The sequence below is a fragment of the Mustela lutreola genome, chromosome X, assembly GCF_030435805.1.
Source record: "Mustela lutreola isolate mMusLut2 chromosome X, mMusLut2.pri, whole genome shotgun sequence".
Classification (NCBI taxonomy): Eukaryota; Metazoa; Chordata; class Mammalia; order Carnivora; family Mustelidae; genus Mustela; species Mustela lutreola.
Window position 1 is genome coordinate 17,488,258 of NC_081308.1, and position 27,407 is coordinate 17,515,664.

At 44.5% G+C, this 27,407-nt stretch overlaps 1 pseudogene; it reads left to right on the forward strand.

The window, feature by feature from the left end:
- The first annotated feature begins 2,607 nt into the window (after nt 1-2,607).
- On the forward strand, nt 2,608-25,813 carry LOC131822129 (keratin, type II cytoskeletal 8-like; annotated as a pseudogene).
- Nucleotides 25,814-27,407: the final 1,594 nt, after the last annotated feature.

Genomic DNA, 27,407 nt, shown 5'->3' on the forward strand with positions numbered 1-27,407 from the left:
AAAGAACAGACTACTGCTACACACAGCCACACAGAGGAATGGTAGGGACATTATGATAAGGAAAAGCCAGATGCAAAAGAACACATACTGTGTGATTCTATTTGTGTGAAATTCAAGAACTGACAAAACCAACTGATAGCGATGATAGAGATCATACCCTCAAGAGAGGGGTATGGGGACTGACTGGGAGAGGACATGAAGGAACCTTCTCAGGCTGTGGAAATGATCTATATCTTACTCTGGGTGGTGTCTACATGGGTGTATCCCTTTAATTCATCAAGCTGTACACCTAAGATTAGAGCACTTTAGCGTATGTAAGGAAAACCTCAATAAAAAGTCACAAACGAGCAAACCAACCAATGAGAAATGACAAACCAAACCTCTGGTAGTGGGAAACTGTTCTGTAATGTCCAGGCTCCTGGGCCACTTGGAATGGGGGCACTGAGGTGAGGAGCTTTGTGTGTTGGGCTCAGAGCCACCTTCCTACTCTTTGGGGCCCCTGGCATGGAATGCCCTTCCCACTTCTGTCAACTCCCTTAGTGGCACCGTTAAAGCCCCAAACCTGGTGTCCCTGACTCTTCAACCCAAGCCATGGTTATGTTTTAGTACATTTACTTCCCTTAAAGAGGTTGTCATGCCTTATGTAAATATCTGTTTGCAAATGTTTGCAGGGAGAAATGTGGCACAGTGCTTAGCCGTGTGTGCTGTGGAATCAGGTGAGATTTCCTGGGTTTGAATCCCTAAGCAATCACCTACTAACCCAACTTTGGGCAAGACCTTAAATTCTGTGGCTCTTCACTTTCCACCTGACAGCGGGTTATGATATCCAGTAAACTCCAAATTAAAGATAGGTGAGGGGCAGCTGGGTGGCACAATCGGTTAAGCCTCCCACTTGCTTTCGGCTCAGGTTGTGATCTCTGCGTCGTGGAACTGAGCCCCGCATCAGGCTCTTCACTGGGCACGAAGTCTGCTTGGGACTCTCTCTCTCTCTCTCTCTCTCTATCTCCACCTGCCCCTCCCCAACCTCAGCCTCTGAAATAAATAAATAAATCTTTGGGGCCAAAAAAAAAAAAAAAAAAAGATAGGTGAGAAAGGCATGATATGCCAGTCTCTCAACTTGGGGACAAGAAGCAAATCTGGTTCACTCCTGTGTTCCTAACAGTCCAGTGCTTGCCACACAGCCATGACCACCATAGCCTAATGGTTAAAAGTAAGGACTCTGGAGCCACAGAAATTGGGTTGAAAAGCCAGCTCTACCACTTAACAGCTGTTTGGCTTTGGGCATAACAGTAAACCTCTCCGATATCAATCTCCTTGTTTATAAAACAAGAGAAGAAATGATAATTGATAATGCTCCGCACAGTATCTAGTATACAGTAGAAGCTCAAATAAACACCTTAAACTTAAAATAAACATCTATTTAACTGAACTGAACCGTCAAGGGGCTGTAGTTGAATCTGCAGTATGAACCATGGTACTTCTCTGAGTAATCCGAACCTAAAGCCTGCATGCAGTGTAGAAGAAAATATTTGCCCGCAGAGTATCTATCATAGCTGAAATGTCAAATGTATTATTCAGGGGGAGGGCAACTTCTTTTACTTCAGACTCAGCCAGTGTGGGGAGACAAGATGTGAATTGTCCCTTCCACTGGGGGCGAGATGGGTGAGCCAGAAGGATGGGAAGGAAGAGCTGTCATTTCCATTCCCTCCTACCTGGGCCCACTGAGGGGTATTGATTTGCTCTTTCCAGGAAGAAATGCACATTATTCATTTTTTAATAGGCTGTCTTGTTCTGGAAGGCAACTCTGGTGACTTTGAATTAATGCATTTGTGTGGTTTGGGTGTAGCCTGCTTTGGAGGAAATTCTGCTTTGGAGCTATGCTGTTTTGATTAAGTGGGTACACAGGAGAGCTCTGTGCTCAGTCCCATGATTAATGGAGGAAATGTCCTTAGTCCTGTTCTCTGCCTGTTCCTCGCTTGACTCTCATGGTACACGATCTCCCCAGAGCTCATTATGACTAACAACTTGTTCTAGGGTGCTGTCTTCTCCCATATGGCCAAATGTGTCATTCTACACAAGGGTTTGAAAAATTCCTAGTCTAATCTCACTTTGTCTGGCACCAGTCACTTCCTTACAACAAAAACGCAGTGAGGTCACATACTGACCCGTTCCACTATCAAGGAAAGTGAAGCATGGGTGGTAGAAAACAGAGGACAGGAAAGAATGAGAGTTAACCACCTTGAAGGAGTAGAGGCAGAGGCATTTGAGACCTAACTAATCATTTATTAATTAATTAAGTAAAACTATATAGCAGATGGTGCTTTTTCTACTAAGAAAAAGGAGGAAAAAATCGATATATTGAAACACTGGGAATGTCAGATACTTAGATACACTTTCCCAAATATACTGGCACAATTTTATTGGAATAGGAATTCCAAAAAACTATATTAAATATAATTTCCTTCTGTATCTGTGAGTTTATTCATTAATTGCCTATCAATACCTCTTGTACGCCACTGTAGTACAAGACACACTGGAGACATGGAAAAACGAAGAAAATCATGTGACCTCAAGAGGAGAGTTTAAGATACACAAATAAAACAGAATATGGCAAGTGACTCGAGGTTTGCAGAGGAGGGAGAGGCCCATGGAAGCAGCAAGCAGTCCCAGGGAGGTTTACGTAAAAGGTATGTCGGAGCCAAGAGGAGTTCAGAGACGGCCCCCAGAGAAAGCAGCTGCCGTAAAGAAACACATCAGAAGCCAGAAAGCAGAGGACTTTCTCCAAGTGTCCGGTGACTACAGTGGGACCTAATACTGTTGAGGCCGATTTTGGGATGTGTCAGAGAAGGAACCCGAACTACATTCTCTCACAATGTGCATTCTCTGCAGGGGTTATGCAGTGTGCAAATTCAGAGCAGTGTTCGGGAGCTTTCTGAAAGCACAGGTATGATTCTCTGTGACAGGGATGTGGCAGAGGAAACTTGCCTAATCACACCTGGTTGCTAGTTTCAGTAGAAACGAGTCCCAGGGAAGCTCACAGATAGACCCTAACCGGGCTGTGCAACTTCTGACCCCAGAAATGATTTGGTCTCGAAGGCCACTCTGAAAACCACCCGGGCTTCCAGCCAGGCGGGTTTTGTTACCATCCAGGATTTGTGTCGCCGTGTTTGGTGAGCCGGAACGTGGAGAGCCGTACAGTTCTGGGCTGAGAGCTCCCCTACCCTGGATTCGGCCCCAGCAGCTGTTCTGGCTGTCTTTGCTACGTGACCTTCTCTATTGTTGCCTCTGCTCAAGGGATAAACCTAGAGAGGAGGTGTAAATTCCCTTCCCAGCAGGCTGTAGCACAGGGGGATTAGGACGCCACCTGGTTTGTGCCCTCATAGAATGACTGACCTCTGCGGCCTGGAGTGGCCTCTGCTGTTATTTTTAAGCCAAGTAGTTTGGAGTTAGTCATCACCTAGAATTTAGCATGTGTGCTTCTTGGCCTCCTAACAGAACCCTTTGCTCAGTACACACGCAATATATTTACCCCTGGGTCCAACATATAATAAAACGGCGCTGTTTTCCAGTAGTCCCTCATGTCATAGTCCCGGATGATGGATCATCGTGAGCCTTCAGCTGCTCACTTTGGTCTCAAAAGGGAATGGCTGCCACGATCCTTCCCCACAGGTAGGTTTGGGTCAGGATGTGCTTCATCTAGATGCCCTTCCTCGCAAACCAAGATCCATCCCGGTTTTCTCCCTGTTAGCAGTAGGAGGGATACAAGAGGCCTCCTAGCTTGGGGGAATGGCCACAGGATCAGAGCTTATTCGTTTCCAGGTCCTATAATGCCTTCTGGATGATCAGTTTGGACCTTGACCCCTACTCTGCCCAGCAACTCGGTTTCTGTGGATTCTCTGGTTCTTTAGTACACGGCCGCTATTTGACACTCTGTCTGTTGCCTTCCTGGCTGCTCAGTCTCCCTGTCTGTCAGCTCTGCTCCCCTCTCCCTTGATCTCCTGCAGTCTTTCTGCAAAGGGACCATGTGCCCAGCTCCTGACTCCTGGCTCTGCCTTCCCTGTGGACCTGACCGAATCTCAGCATCTCAGAGGATGACCATATGGTCCATCTCTTCCAACCTTTTCTTCTCCTTGCACTGATCCTTACCCTAACGCTCTGGATGTGGCTACGTGTCTTCTATTTGCAAATCCCTGCTGCCTGTGTTAGTGCTAATGACACCACAACCACATGTGAAATCCTTACCACTCAGTGTCCCCACCCTATCCAAAAGAACTGGAAGTAGGGACTTGACCAGACCTCTTTACATGAGCACTGATAGCAGCACTAGTCACAACAAACAAAAAGTGATAACAATCCAAGTGTCCGTGGATGGATGAGTGGATAAACAGAATGTGGTCTATTCATACCTTGGACCGTTACTCAGCTGTGGGAAGGAATGACGTTCTGAAAGCCGCCATAGCATGGATGAACCTTGAAAACACTATGCTAAGTGAAAGAAACCAGACACAAAGGACAAATACGGTATGATCCCACCTATACAAAATATCTAGGATAGGCAAATTCACAGAACTAGGAAGCAGAGTAGAGGTGACCAGGAGCTGGGGGAAGGGGGAAATAAGGAACAGTCGTTGAATGGGTACAGAGTTTGTATTGGGGGTGAGGATAAGTTTTGGTAACGGGTACCCAGTATTGGGAATGTAATTAATGCCACTGAACTGTACGCTTACAAATGATTAACATGACCAATACCATGCATATTTGACCACAATTTAAAAAAAAAAAAAAAAAACTTCTCTAAAAAGTCTCTATTACCAGCTCTGCATGAGTGACCTCAAATGGGCTTTCTTCTCTTGGTGCCCTGCACCCATTTTGCTTCTCAGCACATCTGTGGGCAGTTGCTGGCGCCTAGCAATGCTCAGATATGAAAACCTGAGGAGCTTCCCCAAGGATAGGATTGACTGCACACTACAGGCACCGCCATTTCCAGCAGAGCTAATGTAGCAGGCCTGCCACCGAGGTTGGTCTGGGCCTGCTTTTCTTATCAGAGCAGAGAGAATCAGCAGAGTAAATTGAAAAGGAGAGAAGGTACCTCACATATGCCAGAAATCAGGAACACAGAGCTCACTGCCCCACTCCCACTCTCAAGCATCTTTCTTGGATCAGCACCCTCGTAGGAGAAACCTCATCCCCAAACAGCCATTCTGTCCCTGGCACTGTTGTTTCCCCCAAGAGGGCAGTGTCTCTGGAATTTGTCCAAGAGCAAAATGGATTTTTAGGGATCACAGACTTAATTCACATAAAAAGCAAGGTTTACAGCTGGGAAGAATTACTATTTGGTGTTTTTTTTTTTCCTCCTTTCTGTAATTTATTTCTGGTGTGTTAGAAAACCCTGGGGGAAAATTAATGTGACTTGTTTAAAATTAAGACAGGCTCCAGTGAAATTTTCATTATACTCCCCAAACCTCAAAATTAAAAAGACAACATGAGACCTTACAGAAATTTCCCTCAGTGCCCTCAATAATTTCTTCAAGGTGTACTCTGTAATTTTTATTGTGTCTCTGAGTTTAAAAATCACTCCCTAAAATGTGTAAATGGCAGAGTCGGGCAAAGGAAGGACACCCCGTTTTGTACATAGAAAATAGAAGCCCAGAAAGGAACAGGAGCAGCCTGTTTTGATTTGTTTGTGGGAAAGACGGGACCAGAGCCAAAACCTCCTAACTCTTCAAATCCAGGCCTCTTTTCAGAGAAGCCGCTCTGAACAGATACAGTGTAGGGACTAAGATCAGGTTTCTTGGCTAAGGTCAAAATGACAAGTCAGCAGCACAAGAAATCCTGAGCAATGAGGGATAAAGCACCCTGAACTCAACATCTTCAGCCCCAAGAGGAGCAGTTTCAGGACCTTAATCTTCCCAGCTGTGTGGGTCCCAGCCAGTGTGGGCCTAGCTACCAGCCATGCTAGGATGTCGCCTCAGCCAAAGGCCTATCAGGGAAGCGGGAGTCAGGCAGAACTGGGCAGGGCTGGGACTCAAGGAACTGACCTTGCCTTGGGAGGCCTGTAGTTCAAATCAAAATGTTCCAAATAATAGAAAAGACTTGGGGCTAGAAGGACTTCAACATGCAGGGGTGCGATTCGGTGAATGTGACACCAGGGCAGGAATATCGGCCAGATTTTGCATGTGAGAACAAGTAAGCAGGGCATCCTTGGGTCTCAGCCAATGGCCAAGGACAGTCGATTCCACCACCTTGGAGAAAGAGAAATAGAAAAGCTGGTGAGGTAGTCAAAGCCTGGTCAGACAAGGGCCTGCCTCCTGGCCAAAGGTTGTACAAATCAGAACAAAGGACAGCAGTTCAAGTACACAACTAGACACACAGAGTGAGAGTTAAGGCACCATTGGAAATGTTTCTGGCTGTTAGTATCAGAAAAACAGCTAACAGTGGCTTAAACCTTAAGAGCATTTATTATTTACTTCATAAATAGTCCAGAGATATGCAGTCCCAGGATTCATTCAGGAGCTCAACAAGGAAAGAGAGATTTCGGGGGGGGGGGGGGTTCCATCCTTCCCTCCTACTGTTCTTCAGCATATTGGCTTTTCTGCCCTTGGATTCGCCACCTAATGGTCACAAAATGGTTGCCACAGCTATCAGCATTTTGTCTTCAAATAACTGTCCCCAAAGGCAGAAAGTAGGGGGAACTATTTCTCAGAAGAGTTCTCCTTATGTCTCATTGGCCAAAGCTGTCACATCAGTACCAACAAGACCATGTAGTATTTGAATTTGTGCTTCTCCAGTGTGAAGTAGGCAAAGGGAAAAGAGGAATGGTTATAGAATAACCAGCCAACGGTATCTGCCACGGCATGGCAGGAAGGCTGCAGGTTGCTGGGACCTGCCGGGGCCCAGGGTCTCCCCATCAAGCACCCCAGACCCAGGCTTGTGCAACCAGACCAATTCCAGACCTCCATTTCCTAGTAAGGGTGGAGGTACTAATACTCTTGTTCACGTGGCACAGGGCCTGTGTAGGACTAAACCTTTGGTTGTAGGTCTTTAACGCAGACATATGTTTTGAAGCAATCCTCTTAACCTAAAACCATGTATGTGAAATCCTGTCTTCCTATAAGAAATAGTGGCAAAGTCCATCATTAGGGATGGCCACGCCTACCTTGGTCCCACCCAGTGACAAAATTTAGTGAAACTGCCCCCCCCCAGACTCTGGTCTCTTTGGGTGGCCTTTGGGAGACCAGAACCTCAGATTGGTTCCCATGATAGTCTTTCTAGACGTCTTGGCACCTGAGTGTTCCAATAAACCAGATGGACTGTCTCCTGACAGATGTAATTCCAAATCACAGCAACCAGGGCCAATGACAGCTAACCAGTGACAGCTAGCACTTACAGAGCATTTCCTATGAGCCAGGAACAACATGTTCTATCCCTTTTCTGTTCCCAGAGTCACTTAACCCTCTGTTCCCAGAGTCACTTAACAACCCTGTGAATAGGTATAGTCAACATCATACCCATTTTACACATAAGGAAACTGAGGCATACAGAGGTTAAGGAACTTTTAGTAAATGGCAGGGCCAGGTTTTGAAGTAGGACAGCCTAGCCCCAGAATCCATGCTCTGAACCACTACCCTGCCTCTGATCCAGGTCAGCTTTTCTGTGCTTTGAACAACACATGGCAGATGTGCAACGCACAGAAGCAGGAGGAAGCATATGGTTGAAGAAGGAATGCCAGAAACTGCCATTCATTCATTCGTTGTCTCCCAGGGTCTATTGCCCTCACCCAGTGCTGTCATGGTAGGTTGTGGTGGCACCCACTGGACAGGGAGGATCACTCAAACTGGACAGTGGCACACTGTGTTAACAAGAAACCTAAACGGAGAGTGTCTAATCCAAATATTTGTGAAAAGAGCAGTCTTTGTAGCTAGGTTGCTGTGGGCCAGGCAAGATCGGCCACAGCCCATGTTAGGATGGAGTTGTCACTTGGGTTATATTTAACATTCCCACATAATGGAGTCTTTGTGAACTTTTTACAATACATAAACAAAACATCTTGTTTCTCATGCGGTTACTTCAGAGAGATTTTATGGCTCCTTGCCTAAGGCTGACGTGAGATCGCTTTTGTCTGAACTGCCAGAGTCACGAGGGACAAAAAGCTTGCTCCTATCTGATTTCATTGCTTTGTGACTTTTTGTCCATGAAGTGCCAAGTATAAAATTCATTTTAAAAGGGTTTTGTATCCATATGGATTTCCTCCAGGGTTCCTTTTAAAGGGTACTCACAACTCTATAAAATATAGGAAATTGGGATTAAATTGGAATTAAAATATGTGGCTGTTTAATGACCTAGGCTTTTGAGGTTGTAACAATGCCTCTGACTTTAGCAGCACCTTTAGGTAACTCAGACTCCATTGAGGGGGATGCCAAAATTCTAAAAGCTTAAAATAATATTTCAACTAAATCGGGTGTTTGGGATTTGCTTCTAGGTGATGTGCACATCACAGGGCAAGTATACAATATTTTCAGCCAAAGGGTGATTCTCTAGTGACATAATCTACTTTTGGGGCCACCATTACCTCACCTTAAGCTGATTCATTTTAATGACACAATGGGTGATGTTAATGACAATGTGATAAACAATCACCATTGAACACCTTAATTTGACCTCTTTCATCATTTAAAGTTGGATTATGAAAAAAAGAAGCAATATAGAACAAAGATATTGTTTTATACCGCAAAGGTGGAAATTGAAATTTAATATTTAGGATATAGTCCAAAAGGCACCATCTTAAAAGTTCCTTCTGCCTCTGATTAGAGACACGGAATAGCCTCTTGGGAAAGGGTTGGCCACCTGGAATAGTACCAAGTAAGGAAGAACCTTCCTAGGGTCAGGTCCAGAGCTAATTCTCAAGGTTGGCCCTAAGCAAACATACGAAGTTGGTCAATTTTGCCTGTCTGCAACCCCCATGTCCCTTTCTTGACTTGGCCCCCTTCCCCTCACCCTCCCACCCCTTTCCCTTGCTTTCTCTCTAGTGGAGGAAGCGGTGGTCAGGGAAGGCCTCAACATCACTGTTTCTTTTCCAAACTCTTGACTCTTGCTTTCCAGTTATCCAGGTTGATTAGATCCATTCAGATACAACTCAGGCAACCCAGACTCAGGAAATGAATGTGTAGCAGTATTCCAAATGAATAGCTTATAGGAGAAATGCAGTTTCTAGGCCAACTGGTGGATAATACATTCCCTTACTTGCAAGATGGCCTGCTTACAAGGCAGAAGAAAACGGCAACAGTCAGGATAGACTGTCAGCCCATGGTAACAATCAACTCCAAACTTCAGTGGCTTACATTGAGCAAAAGGTATTGCTCATTCACACCCGATGTCTGGCATGGCTCTGCTCCTTGCCATATTCCCTCAGGAATATGTTGAGGCAAAAGGAAAAGAGAGATCATGAGCCACAGGGAAGGGGTATTGAAGAGATAAAAAAGGGAATATTTGGGGGGAACAGTAACACAATCTGCCACAAGTACATGGGACTGTTTCTCAGAAGACCCCTAGGCATAGAGTCAAAAAACAGGGTTCCCCTTCCAGCTCTGTTGCCTAACAAACTCTTGACCTTGAACAAGTCTCTTCACCTCTCTGAGCTTCATTTTACAATCAGGAAAATAGGGGCACTGAATCCCATGACTCTCAAGGTGTCCTCCAGCTGGGAAACCTTAGGTTCTGATTGCTAGAATAGGGACCCTCTCACCAACTAGGACCTTCAATACACTGCCAAAGTTTTTCTCTAAACTCTATCAGAAGGTACCTTATTTGGGCTATAAAAGCCTGATGTCTCAATTGGGAATCCATTTCTGAACCCCAGAACACAGAAAACGATTCAGGTGACCGTGTTCTTAATTCTCCCAAGGATAGTTGAGAACAAGCACTATTCCACGCGCACAGGAAAGAAGTTAATGCATTACATTCAATGTGTGATGTGCACCAGGGTCTAAATCTCTTGGAACTGTCTTCTAATTATCACCTGGGTCTGTTCTTTGGATTTGAAGGAGCTCAGTCAGCTCAAGCCTCTCCAAACCTTGTGAGAAACTCAAAGCTGTCCCCAAATGTCTGCAAATGCGTAGGAGTTCATAATTTCCTGACGGCTTCTCAGTAGGAATTCCAGCTCTTCCTGAGTCTCACTCACACATTTCTTCCTATTCTGTTACCTCATCTCATCTCTGTCCACGTGAGAAAGGCAATGCCTTTATCCTTCGTCTACTTGAGGGAAATTAGCTATCCCCAGACCAAAAAAGTTGTTACATGCCCCAAAAAGTTAAAAACCCAATGAACAAAGTAGATCCTTAATGTTTTGTTCCCTCAATGTTTAATTCCTAGGTTCTTAGTGAATACGGCAAATCTCTCTCTTTTATTTAGGATTTTATTTTTAAGTACTCTCTACACCCCTGCATGGGGCTCAAACTCAAAATCCCGAGATCAAGAGTCACATGCTCTATCAACTGAGCCAAGAAGACATCACTGCAATTCTTTCTTTTTAATTCACCTGAATCTTTTTCTAAGTAAACTCATTCTGTTTACTTTGACTTCCTTTGTTTTCAAAATGTATACTTTAATTGCTTTCCAAAGATGTATAAATCTGTTTATGCATACAAGAGTTTTCATCCCCTGCGAATCCCAACACAATTTCTGGAAGCAGGGGGGCATCTTGGACCACACACATGATTTACAGAAGTGGTCAAACTGGTGCGTTAAGTACTGAAGCAAATCGTCATTTGGTTCTGGCTTGCAGGTTCTCTCCTCCTTTCTTCTCACATGAATAGTTTTAGTAAATGCCAAGTGTTTCTATTTGAAAAACTCTTGAGTCTGTGGTCTCATTCCCACATCAGTTTCAACAGAAAACATTCCAAAAAGGCATAAGTATAGAGCAAATACTGAGTACTGGATGACCTTGTTCTCAAAGTTTTCCACTTGCTCACTGCCAGGAACTTCTCCAGAATTCAGCCTCCTGCCCACTGCCTGGCCCCCTGCCCACTCTCAGTCTCAGCCTCACACCCACCTTGGGTCTTCCTGTCTTCACTCACTCCAGGAATACCCTCCATTCCCATATAGGCAACTTTGCCGAGACCTTTCTCATCTCTTCACTCTGTCCCAGTGCTTCATCTTCCATCCCCTAAGCAGCCCTCCAAAGGATTTCAGACCCTTCCCTAAATTCTGGTAGCATCGAGGATAATCAGATGTTCATGCTGGTATGCTGGTTTACAAGGAATCATTTTGTAGAGGTACAAATACTTCTAGGATGGGTTTGACCAACCTTGGTAACCATGTTCCCAGGTTTCCTATCAGTGATCTCATCCTCCCAATATCTGGTAACTGGTCTTTCTGTCCGATCTCATTCTCTCTTGTTATATACCATATACTCCAGAACCTAGGGGCTTAAACAATCATCTCATTCTATTTCACCATCCCTTAGCTGACTGAGCTCAGCTGGGTGGTTCTCCTGCTCCACCTGACTTTAGCTAGGACTACAGTTATCTGGGTGCCCAGCTGGTCTAGAACATTCAAGATTGCACTCTCGTATGGCTGGTAGCAAATGCTGGCTGTCTGCTGGGCTCTCAGCTGGGGCTATTGAGCAGTGGATGTCAGTTCGCCTTTATGTGGCCTTGCCTTGTGGCCTGAGTTTCTCATAGCACAGTGAATGGGTTATGAGAGGGACTGTCTCAGGAGGGAGTATCCCAAGGGGAAGAAGCATAAGCTGGCAGTTCTATTAATGACTGGGCTCAGAATTCCCATAATATCACCATAAAGCAAGTCACAGGGAAAGCCCAAATTCACTGGGAGGGAAAAGAAGTTCTATGTTGATGGAAAGAGTGGTATGTGTGTAAAGGGAGGGAAGATATTACTGGGGCCAGCTTCAGAGACCAACTAGTACAATGTCTATTACACCCAGGCACTCAGTTCCTGCTTCCCCAATACCTGCTGTCACATCACTGTAATAGCCAGATTCTGGAAAATCTTCTAATGACCTAATATAGGCCTACCATACTGACATTTTTGACCTTGGGCTATCCAAAGATAATAATATTCTCTTAGTCCTTTCCTTGTAAACCAAGCTTTTGGGTTGAAATTTTCATTGCAAAGCTCCTAGAATTTTTTTTTTCTGCTTCTGTTTTTCTGTTTAGACCCTGACTGTATCATTTAGGATCCATTCTGGAAAACAGAACCCAGACCAGTTATTTTAACAGAGTGAGTTTAATATAGAGCAAGTACTGGAGGCCTGGAAACATAAAACAGGAACAATGAGGTAACTCAAAGACAGTAACTGCCAGAAACAGATACCCACCCTAAGGCTGAAGAGACAAGGGGAAGAAGTCAGTTCCCAGAGGAAGTGTCCCGTGGAGCTGGGACCCAGACCTCTGATCGGGGAGGGGTTACGCTGGTGCTGGTGCATCAGAAGCATGGCAAGGTAACACTGCTGACAAAGTGAAGTGTAGTTTGGGCCGAGGCTGGACCCAGGGAATGAGCAGTGCCTTCTTCTTCTAGCCTTGTGGTCCCTCCCCGAGGCCCCTACAGGCAGAGCCTAACAGGGACGGCTGGCAAAGCAGGCACGCTCGCAGAGTTCCCACGCCAGCATCACAAAGAGGAGTTTGGAATTGAGGAACAATGGCTAATAACGTGCACACTGCTTTACTGTGAGGGGCAAGGATTTTATTGAGTTATTTTATTTCCATGAAGGATGTGTATAATATTGTCCATTATACGCATGAGATGAGTGGGGGGAAAGGAGCATAGAAATTGCTACAGGACTGAAAATGTACTTTAATCTACACCCCAGGGGCAGTTAGTGAACACTGAAGGGCTCTCATCAGTAAACCACATTTCAGGGTAGCTGTGCAAACAGCCATCTGAATCTTCCGTGGGGCTTTTGTGTGAACTCAGGGGACGTTGCAAATCATTGCTCACTGGTGAAATGAGTGGTGTTGGAGACACATGAGGGACCAGAAAGATTCAAGGAGCCTCACAGCTCTTGCATAAATAAGAAAATAAGAATCTACTACACCTAACAGCCAAGAGGGTCGTTACACCCATCTATTTAATATGGCAAGTGCTCCCTTCCAAAAGGACAATGGGGTCCTGATCCCACTGAAAGGCCCGGTCACCTGTCTTTACAGCAGGACCAGCTCTGCCTTGGATGAAACCTTTGGGACCAGGGGCTTGTTGGAAAGCCTAAGGAGCTGACAGTGAGCTCACTGAACTCTTGGGGACAAGTTGTCTGGTGACTGTTCACTCTAAGTACTAGTTACGTTCGGCAGAATTCGGTTGGCTCTGTAGTGGTATCTACCTGCTTGTGGGGGAGGAGATCCATAACTCTCGTCTGTCTCTGCTCATTAAGTATTTCCTTATATTAGCCAAAAACCCTGGCAATGACCAAACAACCACACTGGGTCAGGTTCCTTTAAAGAACGCTGGGAGGCCTGCAGGTGTTGGCAGAATAGCCATGAGAGGGCCCTAAGGAGGTCAGATTCAGGAGGCAAGTCAGAAGAGCATGGTCCGCAGAACACCCATCCCTGCAAGTTCATCTTCCAGGGCCGCTCCCTGGAGCCCTGGAAATGTGTGCCTCGAGAAGCCATTTCTTCACCTCGTAATCCATGATTTTCCAGGCCTCCAGATCCCAGAATAGCCGCTCCCTGCAGCCTCAGCCCTCTCTCCCTCCCCTGCCCTCCTCCACCAGCCCTGTCCTGCTGGGCTCCTCTCTTGTGGCCACCGGAACAGGTTCGCTGTCCTGTGAATGAGGAAATGCACGCAGAGGGGACATGCCCAAGGCTGTTGTGAAGTTCAGGCAGCTGTGCTGAGAATTTCACGGCAACTTCTGCAGTAATTGGGAGATAAAGGCTCACAACACAGAGGACGGGAGACATTTCGAAAGAGGTTAAGCATGCAATCTGGAGTCCTCCACATCCCTGCTTGCACATGTAAAGTGTTTCCACCATCTCTTTATAACCACTTCCCACTGCTTCCCGACACATACGAGCCCACATGCTTTTCCGAAGAGATTATTGATCTCATCTGAAAAACAGTCAATTTCATGTTGCCAAGCAGGGAAATAAGCAGGGAAAAATCAGGCTACATTTTAAAAGGACCGAGCTTTGTGTAAGAAGAAATGCAGAAAATAGAAAAAATAAATAAATGCCATGAGTCTATACTGTAACCTAGGATAATCTGGGCCCTTTGGCAGAAGCTGTTTGGCAGCTTTGGTTATGATATCTGTTCTACTGTTTGGCCAGGATGGGATTTTTTAAGGCATTCATGCAGCTCATTAAATATGTTATTATGTTGGCTTATGTTTCTCTTTCAATTTAAGAACTCAGCTCTTAGAAAACATTTGCCTGAAATGAGTCCAAGTAGTTTAAGCCTCAGAAGCAAATCCATTTTGACTAATAAAAGACTAATTCTCTAAATAAGCAAGATGGTTTTTCTTAAATGAGAATCTAATTGTGAAGTCCTATATCCTTAAATTTAGCAAATTACTAGCATAGGCATTTCTAAGCCTATGCAACTTGGATCAGATTTCTCATCATCAGAAAAAGGAATAATTTCTCTATCATCAGAATTTGAAATAAGCTGCAAGAACACAGGCCTCAGCTGGCAATCACCTCTCGAAGTAAACAAACCCATATGCTGGGACCTGGAAGGTTTGGGTCCGCCATGACTTCTTCCATCCCCCCCGCCCCCCCAAAACACAACCCACACCCACCAGCCAGTCACATTCAGATCTTTACTTGATCGTCTTGTCTGCCCTTTGCTGAGGACTAGGAATGGCTCCCGTCCTTAATGAAATTTTCTTCCTCAAATTCCAGAGACAACACTCTAGTTCATATTTTCATGTAGAGCAGGTAGTCAGGTGTGACTGATATACTCTCCCAGCCCTCAAGCCAGAACTGCATAAATTGACACACTCTAAAAGAGAAAATTAGCATATAACATCTGGGTCTTTTCACTCAGAAATGCATCAATTAAGAATTAGTCTTCTGGCTATAAACAAATAACTTAGAGCCTGTGTATCCTAACAAAGGCAGATCTCACCACTCCATCCTGGGGGAAATGCTTTTGTCCCTCGGCATACGTTCAGCCACAAGAGCTGATCAATATTCGGGCTGTATCCTTTGAATTGTTGCAAACATCGTCAGCCCAGTTCTGTCTTTTTATTACAGCCACAGGGTAAAGTCTTTCCTCATACTACCGGGCTCACCAGCAAGCTGTCTTGCAACGCCGTGCGCAGATGACAAAAGTCTAACAAAGGGGAGATTTGTGTAATGAAAATAAGCATCAGAGACCAGAGAGGACTCTGAAAAAAATGAAAAGGCTATGCACATAGTTTGAGCCTTTTGGACATGTGTATATCCTAGACTTTTCAAAATAAATTACTTTGAGCAGATCCTCAAACCAAATCGTATTCTCTGTTGTCTGTTCCTGCTTATGTGTACCTTCGATGAATTACAAACAGAATAAGTACCTGTATGCAAGGCACTAACTGGGGCCAGGCTGGTGAAACAGAGTCACAGTTCCCCAACCTCAGGAGGGTCACAGTCAGTCAGGGGAGCCAGTCAATTACAGAGAAGGAGCGACCCACTCAGTCCCAAGGAGGTACGGCTTACACCCACCGCCAGGAAAGATGAGCCCTGTGGGGCGCGTGGGAGCAGGGAGGTGGGGGTGAGGGACAGAGACAGATGAGTGCATCAGGAGACGGCGGTAGCATGGATGAAGGCTTGCAAGTGAGAGAGGTGGAGAAGTTGCAAAAGAAGATGGGAAAGTAAGCCAACCGATGGAGAAGGGGTTTTTGGACTGAACCCTAAGACTGGGCTGTTGCTCCCAGTTCTTTCCCCCCTTCATGTTACAGAGCTGACCACAGCTTTACGGTGTGCAGAGCGAACGTCCCTGCTCCTTGACCTTGAGTTTAGCAATATGACTGGCTTTGGCCAATGAAATGGTAGCAGAGAAGGCCCGTGGAAGCTTTGAATGAGCTACTTGGGTTCACCTGCCCTTTTGCGCCCCTGTGGTGGTCTGTGTCCTGAACAAGCTTCAGGGAGCCACTGCCCCGTCAGCCTCGGCCCTAGAATGATACTTAAACCCAACCAGAAACCTTGGAGTCCTACCCAGCTGAAGCCAGCCTTGGTGAGCCAAATTGCTGCCAACCTGCAGACCTAACAGCATAAAAATATTTATTTTGGTAAGTCACTCAGATGTAGGGACTGGTTATACAGCAAAAACTGATGAAAATACAAAACTATGGCAAATTTTGCAAAAAGAAATGACACAGACATAGTCGTATTTTAAAACACTCCCTGGCTCCATTATGAGGAACAGATTGAGGGAGAGAAGACCAGTTGGAAGAGGAACACAGCCAAACTGGGAGATGGTTTTGTTAAACCAGAGAAAAGTAAATGATGGTGGCCTTGCCTTGAGCGTCAGTGATAGGGGGCAGAGAGAAGCCCTGACTCTTGTTTAATATGTATTCTTTTAGTGCAGTATTCCTTTATTGTGGGTTTTCTTTTTAATATAAAATCTGGTTTCCCCTAAGATCAAGATAAGCACAATCTCTCGAAGACATTAGCACTCAGGACTGTTCAGCAACCCGGCTTCATTTGTTCATTCAGGATTAGTTCTACTGACATTTATGGAATGTTTCCCAAGTGTCAGGATAATGAAATACACCATCCCTGCCATCGCAAAGGCCGCAGTCCAGGATGGACAGACAGACACATAAGCAAACAATTGCAATAATATATTGAAAGTACTGGGGCACCTGGGTGGGTCCAGTCATTAAGCGGCTGCCTTTGGCTTAGATCACTATCCCAGGGTTCTAGGATGGAGCCTCACATAGGGTTTCCTGCTCAGCGGGAGGCCTGCTTCCCCCCTCTCCCACTCCCCCTGCTTGTGTTCCCTCTCTTGCTGTGTCTCTCTCTGTCACATAATTAAATAAAACCTTAAAAAATAATAATGCATTGAAAGTACTACAATAAAAATGAGAATAAAACCTACAGGGACATGAAGGGGAGAATAAAATCCTTTATTCTATTAATGTTCCTGGAGACATTTCTATTCATTTGCGTAGGCAGCGGTCTTTGTTTTACCCACTGATACATCACGGGTGCCTGAAAGAAAATGCCTAGCACACATAATTACTTGATGCCTTATAAATATTTAGGTTTCATGCTTAATTTCCTGAACTGTGGCTCGGATTCACCCTTCTGTCTCTCTGCAGTCTGGACCGCCTCAGATAGGATTCCCGTGAGCTGAGACAGTGGTTGGCAGGTTCAGGTAGCAAAGCGAGTGTAGGATAAAGACTGAGAAGACGTTGCATTGGGCCACCAGGACGGTCCTGCTGACTTTTGAGGGCAGAGTTTCATTAGAGTGCCGGAGTAAAACACCACACACTGCAAACACTAGCTTCCGCACCTTACTTCTTTTCGTTCTAAGTTCTTGAGCAGTAGGGACTGGAATAGTCACCATATGCACTGTAGACGGGATAGGAAAGGTACACAACCAAGAAGGGCCAGCAGGACGGCTACTCCCTTGATGGTGTTTATCGTAATGAATTCACCCTGGTCTAAGTCTGGCCCTTGGTTGTTACTGTCTATGAGCTTTATCCCCGAGATCGTGATTCAGACTACCCCACAAGGGACTAAATATGACACCCTAAGATGCTTCATGACGAATTTTTATTGGGAAATAAAACTGCTGAATGGACTTTTTTATTCTTACCTGTCTAACCTGTACATTTTTCCCTTTAAAGAAGCTATATGGGATATCTAATCGTTAGAATGTGGCTTGAGATATTTGGAATTAGAGTAAAGAAAGAGGATTTAAGTGTGAAAATGGAATCGGGTTTGTTTGTTTCTTATAGTTGACAATGTTACATTAGTTTCAGGTGTACAATGTAGTAATTCTACAAGCTTATACATTATGCTGTGTTCACCACAAGTGTAGCTCCCATCTGTGCCCATACATCTGTCCCCATACATCACCACTGAAAGATCACTGACTGTATTCCTTATTCTGTGCCTTTTATTCCCATAACTTATTCAGTCTGTAACTGGAAGCCTGTATCTCCCACTCCGCTTTCCCCTGCACCCTCCTTCCCTACGGTAACCATCAGCTCGTTCTCTGTTTTTATAGGTCTGATTCTGCTTTTTGTTTATTCACTTTTTTTAGATTCCACTTATAAGTGAAATCATATGGTATTTGTCTTTCTCGGTGTGACCTATTCCACTCACCACAATACCCTCTAGGTCCATCCATGTTGTCTCCGATGGCATCATGTCATCCTTTCTCATGGCTGAGTAATATTCCATTGTGTATATATACCACATCTTCCTTATCCACTTACCTGTAGATAGGAAATTAGGTTGCTTCCATATCTTGGGTATTGTAAATAATGCTGAGATAAACATGGAGGTGCATATATCTTTTCAAATTAGCGTTTTTGTTTTCTTTGGGTAAATACCCAGTGGTGGAATTATTGTATCCTGTGGTATTTCTATTTTTAATTTTTTGAGGAACCTCCTTACTCTTTTCCACAGTGGCTGCACCAATTTACATTCCCACCAACAGTGTACAAGGGTTCCTTTTCCTCCACATCCTCACCAACACTTGTCGTTTCTTGTCTTGTTTTAGCCATTCTGACAGGTGTGAAGTGATACCTCATTATGGTTTTGATTTGCATTTCCCTGATGATGAGTGATGTTGAGCATCTTTTCATGTGTCTGTTGGCATCTGGATGTCTTCTTTGGAAAAATGTATGTTCAGGTCCTCTGCCCATTTTTTAATCACATTGTTTAGATGGGATTTTTTTTTTTTTTTTGCCTTGTTGGTTGGTTGGTTTTGAGTTGTCTAAGTTCTTTATACATTTGGATATTAAACCTTTATCAGATACATCATTTGCAAATATCTACTCACATTCAGTAGACTGCCTTTTTGTTTTGTTAATGTTTTCTTTTGCTGTGCAAAATCTTTTTATTTTAAAGGTTTTTTTTAAATTTATTTATTTGACAGACAGAAATCACAAGTAGGCAGAGAGGCAGGCAGAGAGAGAGGGGGAGGCAGGCTCCCTGCTGAGCAGAGAGCCCGATGCGGGGCTCGATCCCAGGACCCTGAGATCATTACCCGAGCTGAAGACAGAGGCTTTAACCCACTGAGCCACCCAGGCGCCCTGTGCAAAATCTTTTTTTATGTGCAAAATCTTTTTAAATCTTTTTATTTTGAGGTAGTCCCCCCCCCTTTTTTTTTTTTTTTGCTTTTATTATTTCTCTTGCCTTAGGAGACATATCTAGAAAAATGTTGCTAAAGCAAATTTCAGAGAAATTACTGCCTTTTTTTTTTAAGATTAAAAAATTTTTAAAGTAATCTCTACACTTAATGTTGGTTTCAGACTCACGACCCCAAGATCATGAGTCACATGCTGTACTGACAAAGCCAGCCAGGCAAAACAACCTCTGCTTGTTTTTTTCTTCTAGGATTTTTTTATGATTTCAGGTCTAGCATTTAGGTCTTCAATTCATTTGGAGCTTATTTTTGTGTATGGTGTTAAAAGGTGATGTAGTTTCATTCTTTTGCATGTAGCTGTCCAGTTTTCCCAGCACCATTTATTAAAGAGACTGTCTCTTCCCCAAAATGGAATCAGGTTTCTTTAGATTGCCATAATTTCAGGGTTTGAAGCATCACACATTTTGGACATTTGTTGAGACTCACAGTGGATGCATTCCCCAGGATAGTGTGTAGAATATTTACCCAGCTCACCAGGCTTTTTTTTTTTTTTTTTAGGGCTCCATTACTGACCAAATCTTGCTTCTGACTGACACTTAGGTTTCTACAAAGCTTTTGAGGACAATTCCCTACCTCAAGGCCATGTAGCTCTCCTACATGGTATGCTTCAATCCAGAAAGGTTGAAGAGGTGAATGCAATTTGTGAAAATAATCTGCAAGTGAAGTAATGCTAAATAAATTAAAATTTGACTGGCTCTTCTTATAAAGCTGGTTGTAGGCCCATAATGTTGGCACCCTGATTTTCATTTGGGGTTATACCTCCATGACAAAGGGTTAGGGAAAATTTCACAGCTGTTTGTTTGAACAGTCCTTAGTCTTTCAGTGAACCACAAATTAATAGACCGTTCTGTTAGTGATGCATTCGCCTTTACATCTCCCCCCAATTTACCCTTAATTGACTCAGCAGTTTCAAGATAAAATTGTATGGTACTGAATAAAATGTAAGCACACACATGTAAATAATATCACCATAGATCACCATTTCTTATCAAATTTAGCCTGTCTGCATTTACCCATGCATTTATTGCTCTGCAGGTTATTGGAACAGAACAGCAGATTTCGATTAGCAGTGACTTTGGAATGGCAGCATCTTGCAACTTTTTCCATCTTAACTGGAAGGGGAAGTTCTTTCTCACTTACTTAAAAAACTTGATTGGCTTGTTAGTATTTCCACTACAACTGGTACTTGGTTTCCTGCATAAATTGTTGTTTTTCTTTTGAGGTATCTGTACTCCTCGGAGGTTGGGTTATTTTGGCCTTTGAACTCATATTCCCATGGAGTTCCTGGCAGCGTGGCCTCACACCAGCAGGTGATGGCTGAAGGCCAGCCCTAATCTGAGTCAACTCTAAAGTTCAAGGGAAGCAGCAAGGAGTACTTCCTATATGCAAGCTTGCACACAAGGCTCTAACTATATCATTTGCTGGGGACAGGATGGTGAAAGAGTCACCTGTTTACTGTCATCCCACTGGACAAATTCTCGGGCTTAGGGTACACCTTTGGACTCTCAGAGTAGTGGCACTTGGAGAAGGCAGTCCACCCTGTCTTCAGCCATGCTGCAGCACCCCAGGAGCACCTGGGCTCTGCTTAAATTACTCCCACAGTCCCCCACAACCTTGTTTTGGTCTTACTTGATTGTGCCCCTCAAGAGAAGTCCTGCATTTGCTTTTCCCAAGAGCCCTGAAAATGATCCAGTCTACAATCATCTCTTAAACTAATTTCCTAGCATGGGGCTGCCAGACCACAGAGGTAATATGAATTCGGACTGAAAGCGACCCTCAGTAAAGGTGATAATTATTCATTCCCGTGGATGTGTGTGTGTGTGTGTGTGTGTGTGTGTGTGTGTGTACCCCCTCACTCAAAGGTCAGACAAGCATAACAAGCTTCTTTGTTTTCTACCTCAGCTAATAAATGGCTTTGCTTTCTAGCCCACTGTAGCCCTCTCATGGTCCCAAGTTTATACAAGGTTCTTAGTTCCAGCTCCCCATCTTGTCTGCTTCCAGGCCCTTTTCTCTGGACCCCCAAGGCCCTTAAAATCTAAGCATCTTGGTTACAAAGATTAAGAGTTCTCTCTTCCCCTCCAGAGGGAATCAGTGTCAGCAGCTCCTTACCACCTGGAACTGTAGGCCCAGCTCTGATTTTGGCTTTGAAATATTTCCCTTACTCTCCTAATGATGCATTTAAAATGATACTTGCCAGGGTGCCTCAGAGGCTCAGTCGCTTAGGCTTCCAACTCTTTTTGGCTCCAGTAGTGATTTTAGGGGCATGGGATCAGGCTCCGAGTCAGGCTCCAGACTCTGTGCAGGGTCTGCCCCAAACTTTCTCTCCCTCTCCCTCTGTCCCTATCCCCATTCATGCCATAAATAAATAAATGAATGAATAAAATCTATAGATAAACAGATAGATAAAATGATACTAGCCTCCTCAGGGTGCCTGGGTGGCTTAGTTGGTTAAGTGCCCAACTCCTGATTTAGGCTCAGGTCATGATCTCTTGAGTCATGAGATCAAGCCCCAGTCCAGCTCATGCTCAGATGGAGACTCAGAGATTCTCTCTCCTTCTGCCCCTCCCCCCACTCACGTGAGACTATACATAGCCCCCCCATAAATAAATCTTAAAAAATTATTTTTGCCTTCTAACAGAAAGTAAATAAACTTTAAGAAAAGGGTTGGGTGGCACCTGGCTGGCTTACTCAGAAGAACACATGGCTCTTGATCTCAGGGTTGTGAGTTTGAGCCCCATGTTGGGCATAGAGATTAACAATAAAAAGAATAAAATTTAAAAATAAAGAAAAAAAAATTTTATAAAAAAGGTGCTCGCCTTATTTTATCTAGCACTTCTTTTTTTTTTTTAAGATTTTATTTATTTATTTGACAGAGAGAGATCACAAGTAGGCAGAGAGGCATGCGGAGACAGAGAAAGGAAGAAGCAGGCTCCCTGCTGAGCAGAGAGCCCGATGCGGGACTTGATCCCAGGACCCTGAGATCATGACCTGAGCCAAAGCCAGAGGCTTAACCCACTGAGCCACCCAGGCACCCTTATCTAGCACTTCTAGGTATTCTGTGGTGGAAGGGCTTTCTGTTTACCCAAACTGCCACGTGGCACAAAATGGAGGTCTTGCAGTAGGAGCCTAAAGAACATGTAAACACGAACATGTCCATGCTCCAGCCTCAGACTGTCTCAGCCTTGCATCCAGCCTTGCATCCACAATGGACCAGGGCCATTGTGATTCTGTGATTCTGATGTGTGTCTCCACTTAAAAACCACTGGAACAGAAAATAACAAGACTGGATCATTACAGCATGCAAGGAGACTGTTTATATTTTGCTGGAGAATAATCTTTGTCTATTTTTCCAAAGAAATGAAACCTTTATTGGCATCTACAAAGATAAAATGCTTTTGCTACAGATGATTGCCTTTTGATGGTTAGTTCTTTTTATAGCTAATTGGATGCAGAAGAATTTGTTGAAATTATGTATTATTATATAGGAGACAATTCCATTTTCTGAAAGGTAAGAAAAAATAGATGTTTGCATCATGTTTCCTGCATGAAAACTTTTCTTGGCCAAAATTTTGCTGAGCTCTGAAAACAGTTTAATTTTTTTGCATCATTTCCTTTGGCCTGTCAGTATGCCAAAAACCGGTATCAGAGGTTTTGACCTTTGGCAATTTTGTAGCTGAATAGATAATAATTCAGCAATTTTTAATTGTGCCACTGATAAGATAACTGAATAAGTAAATGAAAATTTCCAAGTGCCAAGTACAGATATCCAGTTTGCAGTTCTCACCAACACCCATTGAATCCAAGTGGCAAAAATGTCCATTGTGAATACTGTACATAATACTGTACAGAATTTGTCCAGAAGATACAAGCTAAATTTTTCAAGTCAGAAATTATTGTTGACAATCGAATTATTGTTGACACAATATATGCTGTGTGTGAAAGTGATAAAAATTGAAATTTTAAAAATTAGCTTTCTGCAAATTTTGTAGTTATCAAAAAATATTAAAAAATAAATGGAGGGGTACCTGGCTGGGTCCATTGGTGGAACATATGACTCTTAATCTCAGGGTTGTGGATTCAAGACCCATGTTGGGTGTAGAGATTACTTAAAAAAATTAAAATTTTTAATGGAAAGAAATGAGAAGTTTCTTCTGTTGTTTTGACAATCCTCATTATATTATCTAAGCAGTGTCTCCTTGCCCCATTTTGAACCAGGCAAAAATCCATATTCCATATACCGTAAGTTATTTTTTTAAAGATTTTATTTTGGGGGTATCTGGGTGGCTCAGTAGGTTAAGTGGCTGCCTTCAGCTCAGGTCATGATCTCAGGGTCTGGGATAAGCCCTGCATCAGGATCTCTGCTCAGCAGAGAGCCTGCTTCTCCCTCTCCCTTGCCCTCTGCCCCTCCCCCGTCCCCACACCATACTCCCTACTCGTGCTCTCTCTTGCTCTCTCTCTCAAATAAATAAAATCTTTTAAAAAAGATTTTTAAGTAATCTATACACCCAATGTTGGGCTAAAACTCACAACAATGAGATCAAGAGTCCCATGATCTTCTGACTGAGCCACCCAGGCCCCCCCATGATAAGTTTTACAGGAGGTGTCTCATTTATTCCTTGCAAGAACCCCTGCTCATATTATCCATTTATCATATTATCTCATTATTATCTCATTTTACAAATGAGAAATGAAGTATTGTATGAGACTGCACAACTGATAGGTGGTAGAGTTTTGATTTGAACCTAGAGCTTGTATGTTTAAGAAAACTGCACTGAGGCATGCTGGGGTGGCTCAGTCGGTTGAGCGTCTGCCTTCGGTTCAGGTCATGATCTCAGGTTTCTGGGATCGAGCCCCACATCAGGCTCCCTATTCAGTGGGGAGTCTGTTTCTCCTTCTGACTGCTGCTCTCCCTGATTGTGCTCTCTTTTTCTGAAAAATAAATAAATCAATAAAATCTCAAAATAAAATATTAAAAAAAGGAAACTGCACTGGCTCTTACATTTAAAAAATTAAAAAGCCCCCACATAGAAGCAGCTTCTTTTGTCCTTCTCGAACTCTCTCAGGTTCGCCTACTCGCCTCCACTCTAGCCTCCACCATATCCATCAGGGTGACCCAGAAGTCCTACAAGGTGTCCACTTGCAGCCCCCAGAGCCTTCAGCAGTCACAAGTACACAAGTGCACCTGGCACCCACATCAGCTCTTCAGCCTTGTCCCATGTGGGCTTGGCACTGGCGTGAGGATGGTCCAGAGCCACCGTGTGGCCAGGGGTATGAGGGGCCTCACTGCTAGCTCAGTGCCTGCTGAGCCCCCTTAAGCTGGAGGTGGACCCCAGCATCTAGGCTGGATGGACCCGATCTAAGCTGGTGGACCCCAGGAGAAGGAACAGTTGGAAACCCTTGACAAGTTTGCCTCCTTCATCAACAAGGTATGGCACCTGGAGCAGCAGAACAAAATTCTAGAGACCAAGTGGAGCCTCGTGCAGCAGCAGTGAACAGCTTGGAGCAACAATGACCACGTGTTTGAGAGCTATCACAACAACCTTTGGTGGCAGCTAGACCTCCTGGGCCAGGAGAAGCTGACGCTGGAAGTGGAACTTGGCAACATGCAGGGACTGGTGGAGGATTCAAAAATAAGTAGTAGGAGGAGATCAAAGAGCATGCAGACAGGGAGTATGAATGTGTCCTAATCAAGCAGGAGGTGGATGAAACTTACATAAACAAGGTAGAGCTGCAGTCTCACCTCAAAGGATGGACCAACAAGATCAGCTTCTTAAGGCAGCTGTATGAAGAGGTCAGTGAGACCCAGACTCAGATCTCAGACACATTCGTGGTCCTGACCGTAGACAACAGCTCCTCCATGGATCTGGACAGCCTCATTGCCAAGGTCAAGGTCCAGTACAAGGACATCACCAACCATAGCCAGGCTGAGGCTGACACCATGTACTAGATCAAGTACAAGGAGCTGTGGATATTGACTGGAAAGCACGGGGATGGCTGCTGTCACATGAAGATGGAGATTTCCGAGATGAACAACAACATCAGCCAACTCCAGGCTGAGATGGAGGGCCTCCAAGGCCAGAGGGCTTCCCCCAGAGACCACCACCACTGCTGCAGAGCAGTGTGGGGAGCTGGCTCTTAAGGGTGCCAATGCCAACCTGGCCGAGCTGGAGGCCACCCTGCAGTGAGCCAAGCAGGACATGGCATGGCAATTGCATGAGTAAGAGGAATTCGTGAACGTCAAGCTGGCCCTGGACATCGAGATCACCACTTACTGCAAGCTGCTGGAGGGCAAGGAGAGCCATCTGGAGTCTGGGATGCAGAAGGTGACTCAGGTGGACTCAGCCTACAGTGGCCTCATGAGCCCTGGCCTCAGCTACAGCCTAAGCTCCTTCCAGTCCAGCTTCAGCTGAGGGAAGGCTCCAGTTCCTTCAGCCAAGTCAGCTTCTCCAAGACCATGGTTGTGAAGCTGGTGTGCACAGTACCATCAGGTGCAGTCCAGTGAACAGCCACTGTGATCCCTTCCAGCTCTCTGCTCCTGAGGCTTCCATAGAGCCTTTGGGGGAAGGAGCTGTGCGAGGTTACATCAGGAACAAGAAACATACCTGAGGCTCAGCCTCAGACCTCAGCCTACCCTTGGAGGCATCTACTGCCTTGGGTACCCCCTCTTGCCCATGCCCCCAACCAAAAGCCAATTCAAGTGTCTTTTTCCAAATAAAGCCATCTGAGGCTCAAAATTTTAAAAATTTTAAAATAAAGAAATAAACTAAAATGCAGAAACACACAAAGAGGAAACCTACTTAAAGAATAACCTAGGATCAGGGCGCCTGAGTGGCTCAGCGGGTTAAAGCCTCTGCCTTGGGCTCGGGCCCTGATCTCAGGGTCCTGGGATAGAGCCCCGCGTCGGGCTCTTTGCTCAGCCTGCTTTCCTTCCTCTCTCTGCCTGCCTCTCTGCCTACTTGTGATCTCTCTCTGTCAAATAAATAAAAATAAAATATTTTTTTAAAAAAGAACAAACTAGGATCACAATGTTTAATATAAAGTTTCATTGACTAGACCCCTCCAAATATATCCTAAATCCAACAAACTGTCACTTCCACTGCCTCTCACTGGGACATCACAATCAGGGACCTCAGTGGCTCGCACAGCACAGTGTGCTCTTGGGATCAGCAGTATGGACATCACCTGGAAACTGATTAGAAATACAGATTATTGGGGCACCTGGGTGGCTCAGATGATTGGGTGTCTGCCTTCGGCTCGGGTCATGATTTCCAGGTTCTGGGATTGAGCCCCATGTTGGGCTCCCATCTCAGTAAGGAGTCTGCTTCTCCCTTTCCTTCTGCCTCTCCTCCTTCTTGTGCTCTCTCTCTCTCATGAATAAATAAAATCTTTTTTTTTTAAATGCAGATTCTCCACCCCCTCTGCCACCCCACACCTGATTACTCAGAAATTCTGGGGGGGTGGGAGTGTTGAGCTGTGGTTTAATGAGCTGTCCGGGGGCTCTGATGCACATGCAAGTTTAACAACTGGCCTGACAGAAAGATGCATTATCCCCTCTTCTGACATTATCTCCTCTTAGCCAGTCTTTACTGAACCATCTGTCCTTTAAGAGCCATTCTTCTATCTTCTATCTTCTATCTTTACAGAATAAAATTTCACCTTCAAGACCACAATGATCTTCATCAGTTCTTCTCAAATATATGCTTACTTCAACAGCTCAACTGGATCTGCACAAACCCAAAACCTCAGGTCTCCCATGACCCAGATAATTTTCAAGGCTTCATGTATCTGTTTACACACAGAATTCTTTACACTCAAGCATGGAGTGACTGGGTGGCTCAGTTGGTTGAGTGTCCAGCTCTTTTTTTTTTTTTTCCAACTCTTAATTTTAGCTCAAGTCATGATCTCAGGGCTGTGGGATCCAGTCCCACATCAGGCTCCATGCTTAGGATTCTCTCCCTCTCCCTCTTCCTCTGTGCCTCCCCACCCCTGCTGGTCTCTCCCTCTCTCTAAATAAAATAAAATAAAATAAAATAAAATAAAATGAATAAATAAAAATAAGAAATAAATAAAAAATTATTTATACAGAAACAGAGTTT